This window comes from Hylobates moloch, unplaced genomic scaffold (genome assembly GCF_009828535.3).
Source record: "Hylobates moloch isolate HMO894 unplaced genomic scaffold, HMol_V3 SCAFFOLD_3, whole genome shotgun sequence".
NCBI lineage: Eukaryota > Metazoa > Chordata > Mammalia > Primates > Hylobatidae > Hylobates > Hylobates moloch.
Window position 1 is genome coordinate 12,660,092 of NW_026652278.1, and position 8,003 is coordinate 12,668,094.

The window sequence follows — 8,003 nt, forward strand, 5'->3', positions numbered from 1 at the left end:
GACCAGGTCACCTTGCACATCCTGTAGCACGGAGTCTATGATTCTGCAGTTGGTTCACTGTGCTACTTGGAGGGATATCGCAGGAACAAGAATGATAATCCTTGCTTTCATGCTGAGCTGGCTTCTTCTGAATTGATTTGACTTGGTTATTCAAATGAGTTTCAGCTGCCTCTGCAAGAAAACAAGCATCTTCCCGAAATGTGTTGGCCCTTCTCCAGAAGTTATGCAAATGGCAGAGATGCTGGTTTTTTAGAAGCGAAGAAAGAGGCTCTCTTCCCTGAGCAGCCTTCAATGGTGGGAATCCCCCGTGTCTCTGCTAGCTGGGCATTCTGTTACTGTAAAGGAGCCCATGAATGCTGAGAACTCGGTCACAGGGTTTGAACCCAGGTAAAAATACTCTGGCACATCAGGGGTGACCTGGGGTAGGGCGGGAAGCTTTGCCCTCACTGAGCTCTAGCAAGGAAGGATGGGGCCCAAATCATGGCTCTGCTTAGCCTCCTACCTGGTAATTTATCAAGCAGCAGATGATGCAATATTATATAGCTATTAAAAATAATAAAGAGATGTGCATCTATTTATATAGAAAAATCTTCACAATATGCCAGTAAATAAAAAGTGAACTATAAAAACAGAACATACAATAAAATCCCATTTTGATTATACACTGTCTATATAAGATATATAAAATAGCTAATATTTATTGAAGACTTACCAAATACCAGCCATTGATTTAAGACTTTACACATACTATCTCATTTGATCATCCCAAAATGCTGTACAGAAGGTACAATTTAAAATCCCAATTATACAGATAAGAAAATGGAATCAAACGAAGTTCAAGTGAATTTTCAAGATCAGAGTCAATAAGCGATAAAACTAGGCTATAAATCCAGTCACTCACTCTGGCCCCTAGGCTTTTAGCTATCTGGCTGTACTATACAGGCCTCTGGAAAGTTTAGGGCAAAGTATTGATATTGGTTATTTCTTGAAATGGGTCATTTTCTTCTTTTAGCTTATCTGTAACACAAATATTATGAAGATAATATGCATATATTTATGCAGTAGATATATTACACTCGGGAAAAAACAATCTCAATTAGAAAAACAAAATTAGAACACAATCGGAAAAAGGACTTCTGTAAATCTTTATTTCTGTCTATTGAGTTCTTGAATGTATTTCACAGGCCAGTTTGCAGTACTATTTGTCTGCCTGTAATCTTTTTAAATACTCCAAGGTCTAATTGTCTAGTTTCTTAATGAAACTGATTCCCTTTGAGGTTCCCTAACAAGCTTAATAATGCCTTTCAAAAAGAGCTGAGTAACCAGTTAAATGGAATTACATAGGCATGACTATTTGCTGCTTAAGTCAACTGTGATATTCTGACTTCATAATTGGTTTTGCATTTGCTAACTCTGGGGCAAATGAACATCTCATACTTCCTAGTTTGTCGGTATAAAAGAAAATCATTTAAAACTTTACTTTCTTATATGTATTTCACGGTGAGATGTTGGAAAAACATACATTTTCAAATGCTGAACACACTTCTATAAAAGGTCATGCTGACCATTGGAAAATTAGCTGGTGTATATAACTTCATCATTTTAGTAGTTCAATTAATCTCAGTTTCACAGCATAGAGTGGGGTGGAGAGGCGGAAAATCAATATGATGTCTAGGGCACAGTCTCTGAATTGGAAGCAGCATGGACTTCCTCCATATCAGAGGTAGATGCCTAGTGAATGCATCAGTGCTATGACTCCCTGGAACGTTATCATTTGTTCAGCCTCCAGATCTCCAAGGCCATTAACCAACAGCTGTTTGCCTGTGTTCAGGCCTATGGCTTAGATCTAAGGGTAACAGCGTCATCCTTGGGCATGTACAGTCAAAGATAGAGAGTTTTTATTCCTTGGTGGGTCTTTAGAGTTTATCTTTAGAGTTTATTGCCAGTGATACAGAACTCTTATATATCCTTAAATATGATGTTGTAACATGAAAACATGAGATTCTCAATATTAATGCTCTCTGGCACAGCAATTGCCTTATTAATGCTGGTGGAGATCTGGTTTCCCCAAGGGAGAAGATGGCCCAATAATGATATAGTCATCCCCAATTTTCATGGGGGATTGGTTTCAGGACACCTCACCGCCAGACACCAAAATCCATGGATTTGGTGATACAAAGTGGCATAGTATTTGGATAGAATCTACACACTTCCTTCTGTATACTTTAAATAATCTCTAGATTACTTACAATACCTAAATACCATGTAAATAGTTGTTATACTGGGTTTTCTTATTTGTATTTTTGTTGTATTGCTACTTTTATTTTTTTCTAATATTTTTGACCGGTAGTTGGTTGAATCCACATGTGCAGGACCCAGGGATATGGGTGTGGGCTATAGTTACAATCATAGCTTCATTGTAGCAGGCATCACAGCCATACCTCACATTAGCCATTAGCTGGGTGTACGTGTGGGCCACAGCTTTGATAACAGTCACAGAGCAATAGTAATGAATTCCTGCTGTGGCCACATACTCATAAGCTCTTGACATGCACTATTTCACTAAATCCATCCCTATCATCCTAGGAGGCAGATCCTCTTATCCCCTTTTACCCATGAGGAAATGGAGGCTTTGAGAGGCAAAGTCACTTGCTCAGTGTTACAAAAGCTGCTGTAGAGGGGCAGTGCTGAGGCTTATAGCCATGCCTGCCTAACCCCAAACCCCTGTGGGTTGAATCTCTGTGCCATGTTATCTCAACACAGCACAATTTTCAATGTGGAAGATACACAGATAGGGAGTCCTGCATCCTGGCTGATGAGGGGGTGGGGGAAGGAGGCCTCAAGCAGAGCAGCAAACCGGGGAAGTATATTTCTAGTGTATTGCACACCACCCCCACCACCCAGTACAGTGCTGGGGAGAAGCCACGTGCAGACTGTCACCCTTGGCTTTGAAAGGCCCAGCTGCCATCTGTAGAAGAGGAACTCTAAGCAAAATGACAACTGTCTTTCCAATTCTACCACAGATGCCATTTCACTCTTGCAAAAAACTGTGTTTATTTTCAGAGATACCTTTGAAACTTCAAATAGACAATGACCCTTGCTCAGTCAACCTGCAGCTGCCTCCTCATCTCCTAATGGTGAATTCCAAAAGCAGCAGACAACCCCAGATCTAGTTAGAGGAGAATGAGACCAGTGGGGGAGCTCAGCCAGGCTGAAAGGATAAAGTGATTGGAACTAAAAGGGCTAAAGACAGGCCAGGGGGAGGAGGGACTCCAGAGAGAAGGGAGAAGCTAGGGAACATTAGGATGAACCCCAAACCTGCTGATGCCCCTTCTATGCTCAAATCCTCTCTCCTCAAACACAAGCTTCCAGTAGCACAGCTAGTCCCCAGCTCTACCAGCGCTGGGCCCTGCCCCTCCAAGGCCAGACTGTACAAGGCCCAGGATTCAGGCCGAATTAGCTCTGACTCTGATAGTGCCCCATCCCTCGTGTACCTTGACCGTCAGTTGCTCTGGCACCCACCATTAGATCTGATTATCCAAGACTGTGGATTCAATTCCTCTTGATGCCCCCTTGCTGCAATTCATTTCGTGTGACTCTCCAGACATTTTATTCTAACTTGCTATGAGCTAGGCTTTGTGCTGCATCCTGCAAAGCATCAAAGGAGTTGAATCTTGGCTCTGCTACTGGAGAGCCCTGAGCAAGTTCCCTAACAACTCCCCTCCTTTTGTGCAAAATGAGTATCCTGTACCCACCCTGCTGGGCTCTTGGGATGTCATCATCATTAAATATATTAAGGCAGCAAGCTCAGCTTGGAGGTAGCTGGGACTTTGCTAGGTGGTACGAGATGGAGGCAAATGGCCCCAGTTAAAGGCTCACCTGCAACCAAGGCACAGCTGCAGGAATGTGGGGTGTATGTCTGGAGAACATGCAACAACGTGCAGTAGTGTGTGGGCAGAGGTTGGAGGAAATGTGAGAAAATAGGATAAAAAGGTAAGTGTGGGCAATGGCTCCACCATGGTGCCCTGGTGACTTGCACCTATCCAGACAAGCTACCTCTTGAATGGCTTGGCACAATGCCTGTGCTCCTCCAAGGACATGAGGCTTGTAGGAGCTGCTGTGAAGCCATCTCCCACTCATCTCCCTCTCTCCTTGGAAGGTTGTCATGAATCAGTTTCTCAAGGTCTCCAGGGTGCTGACAACGTTTGGCGCTTTCTGCCCTGTTTCCCCCACTCTAAAAGTAGAGCTGCAGAACTCGAAACTGTTCAGCCAAAATCTGCAAGTGTCCCAGCTCATGGTGTAGTCATCTGATCCCTTCCATTTCAGTGTTGCTCAGTTTGGTGTTTGGGAAAGATCATGGGGAACTGGCCCCCCTTTTCACTGTCTATATAAAAATAGTAACTGTCTAAATCTAAGTGGTTCACTGTCTATTACCAGCTGAATTAGCCAGGCTTTGGCCTTGGCTTTGTTTTGTCTCATGTGCATGAGCTTGGCAACAAGTAGACGTCAAATTGTAGAGGTGGAATATTAGGGTGAGAATGTATTTCGGAGGTTTTTGAGCTATATCATCCTTTTGGATTTCTGACCTTTTGCCTTCTATTTTCACAGCTAACCCTAGGATGACTGGCCTCTGACACTTGAGCCATCCTATCATCTGTCGTGGGTTGACCCATCCAACCCCTCAATGAGCTGACCTTGAGGACCACTGACAGAGGAGCAGTCAATAGAAATTGTTAAATACCCAGAAAATCTCAAATGGTATTTAATATGCAGTTCATCAAAAGCAAAAGCTCCTTAAATTTTCATCTAGAAAAGTTATTTATAAGGGATAAATGTATAAATATGTTGTATGCAAATATTATATTCAAGGGCAAGACCATGAAAACAGTGTAAGAATCCAACAACAGGGAATTGGATAAAGACATCAGAGTGCACTTGTCAAAATACAGCTATCAAGAATGATGATGTTGAACAATAGTTTAGCAATATAATTGTCTAGAACCACAGGGAGTCTGAGATTTTACCCAACTTGTAAGTTAACAACTCTGCCATAGCTTCATGAAAGAAGACACAAGACCCCTGGGTCAGGAACAAAGGTCTCTAATACTCACAGCAATATCAGGAGCCAGAATTTCAGGACCTTTATTCCTGGCAGTTTCTCAAGTCCTAATTACCACAGAGTTACAGGAAAGGGCCAGGTAACACTAGCACTGCCATCAGTGGCTGTATTACAGAACAGGAACTCCAAGCTTAGGAAACCCAAATCTTTTATAGTTAACAATAAACACATCTGCCGTTGTTCTGAAGGGAGACGCTACCCCAGTCTTCCACACCTGTTTACTATATAAATATCTGTGAAAAGATAGACAGGAAAATAGGTGGAGAATGCCTCTGCTCACAAGATGTGCAGAAACGTGAGAGGCTCACGGAGAACCATTTCCCTACAATGACAAAATGCTGACAATACATTATTATGTAAAATAAAGCAGGCATTTTTCACCTCATTTCCATGAAATATAGGTGTGTTTATATAGATATTCAGAAAAGTATGAAAGGACATTCATCCAGATATCAATAGAAGAGTTTATTATTTTTGCTAGTTGTAAGTTCAAACTTTTCTAGTAAAAATAGATTACTTGTGAAATTAGTTTTAATTTTTTTTTTGAGATGGAGTCTTGCTCTGTTGCCCAGGCTCGAGTGCAGTGGCATGATCTCAGCTCACTGCAACATCCGCCTCCTGGATTCAAGCAATTCTCCTGCCTCAGCCTCCTGAGTAGCTGGGATTACAGGTGCATGCTACCACGCCCGGCTAATTTTTGTTTTAGTAGAGACAGGATTTCACCATGTTGGTCAGGCTGGTCTCGAACTCCCGACCTTGTGATCTGCCTACCTTGGCCTCCCAAAGTGCTAGAATTACAGGTGTGAGCCACTGCACCCCTCCTAAATATCAATTTAATAACTGAGGGAGCCCTGAAAATACCCTGCTGACTTCTGCATGGGTGTGTAAAATGGAATCTGCTCAAGTCTTAGAGGAGATAAGTACATGCTTACCATTCTTAGGAGAGACCTGCCTTTTGACATGGAAGCTGTGGCATTGTTGACAAGAGCACACCTCCTTGAACCATGCAAACCACGTTCACATCAGAGCTGCCTACGAGTGATTATTTTCCATGATGCTATGCTCCCTCCTGCCTGCCTCAGTGGCAAGTGTGACTCAGCAAGTGTATCCAGGGCACCCTCACTCTTACTTATTTTTGCCAAATGCAGTGGAAGTGTATAGACTCTTTTTCATATTTATGTTGGCTGCAGAGCATAAATCTGAATAGGTTCTCCAAAGCAAGCTTTTTCTGCATGCATTTGCTCCCAATGATGATAAGTATTATGAATTGCTTTATAGTAATGATTATGCTTTTCCATATTTTTTACGGTTAGTCTGTGCTATAAACTTGTTTGGTTTAATGATTTGGGTTCTCTCTCTCTCTCACACACACATATACACACACACACTATACAACACACAGTTTATTGTCTTTAAACAGGGGTAGTGATTACCTTATAGATTGTGATTAGGATCAGATAAACTATAAGTAAAGCCCTGTGGTATAATGTGTGGGACAAAACTAACACAATTTCAAATTTTCTGCAACAAGTAAACAGCATTTTATAATTGACAAAACTAAAAACGAACTTTAAACTTAAAAATTCATATTACACAATTGACAATTCAATTAACTTTCCAATGTCTCTGCATATATATGTGTACACAGACATATGCAACTTATTTAAAAGTATATTTTCTAATAGCTATTTAAGAGTCATCAAACTTTCCAAAAAAAAAGATAGCTTTTAAAAATAAGTGTTTCAACTTGTGATAGTTACTTGCATAAATTGATAATTTAACCAGCTAATTATTAAATCTATTATAGATAGGATGAAGCAGCATTAGGAGAGGGTATTTATCAGTTGCCAGGGGCTGTCTCATAGCTTAGTTGAAATTCTTTTGGTTGCAAATATCACAAACCCACTTCAAATTAGTTTAAGCTCAGGCAGTAGCTCTGAAAGTCAAAGAAAAAGCCAAATAACCCAGTGATCAGGAAAAAGGAAGAATGAAGTAGGAACCTCTAGGGCCCAAGGCTGTGGATTTTTCTTCTAGAGACTTGACATCCACATTACTCAGCAATATTTTCCCATTTGCTTTTTCTCTTGACTTTAATTCTAGAGAGAGAGGAATTGAGTGGTCCAGCTTGGGTCAGGTGTCCACATGTCCACACCTGTTGTAAGCCCCTATGGCTATGGCTGAGAGGTCAGGGTCACATTACAGAAGTATGGCTGCTGGGGCCCACGCCCATGCGTGTGCATGTGTTGTGTATATGCATTTCTCTGTGTGTGGCAGGGAGTGCAAAAGTGGAGGGGGTGACACTCAGGGATCTGTGGTTGGACTGGCATCCCTAAAGTTCTTCTCCACACATGTTTTCGCTTCAGAGGGATATCAATTTCCATTCCTTACATTTTTATAACATTGTTAGATCACTTCCTCACTCTGGATTTTGGTGTTCTCACCAGAAGTTCATAGGCAATACCTAAATGCCCTTTGAGCTTCCGCAGTGCACATCAATACTTCATCCAGCAACTTGGAGAGTACATCTCAGTAGAAAATTCAGCTGGTTTCACTGGGAAACACCCACTGCCCTTAGTAATGGAGCTGCCAAGAATGAATCATGCTCAGATTTGTCCTTTTAGCAGAATAATGCTGCCCTCTGACACCAACTGAATAGGCTTTTATCTTTTGGGGAAGTAAATTTTCTTCCTCCGTGCAGCTTCATTAATATTTGTGAACTGAGCCGCCATGCTTGCCTGCATGCCTGTGCCAGGCCCTCTTCCTGCATCCCACTCCCCTTAATTCACTAATCATCTGCACGCAAGGGGCTAGAGGAAGATGGAACTTAGCCCTGCCTGGGGGCAGGGACCTGGTTGTGAACCCTTGGCCTAATGGAGACTTGGTC

At 41.9% G+C, this 8,003-nt stretch overlaps 1 long non-coding RNA gene across 1 annotated transcript in view; it reads left to right on the plus strand.

The window, feature by feature from the left end:
- Window positions 1-6,457, plus strand: part of LOC116482669 (uncharacterized) — a 91,279-nt gene extending 84,822 nt beyond the window's left edge. Inside the window, exon 3 of the long non-coding RNA XR_004251950.2 lies at window positions 4,609-6,457. This is a non-coding gene — a long non-coding RNA (uncharacterized LOC116482669). The remainder of the gene's footprint in view (window positions 1-4,608) is intronic.
- The last annotated feature ends 1,546 nt before the right edge of the window (window positions 6,458-8,003 follow it).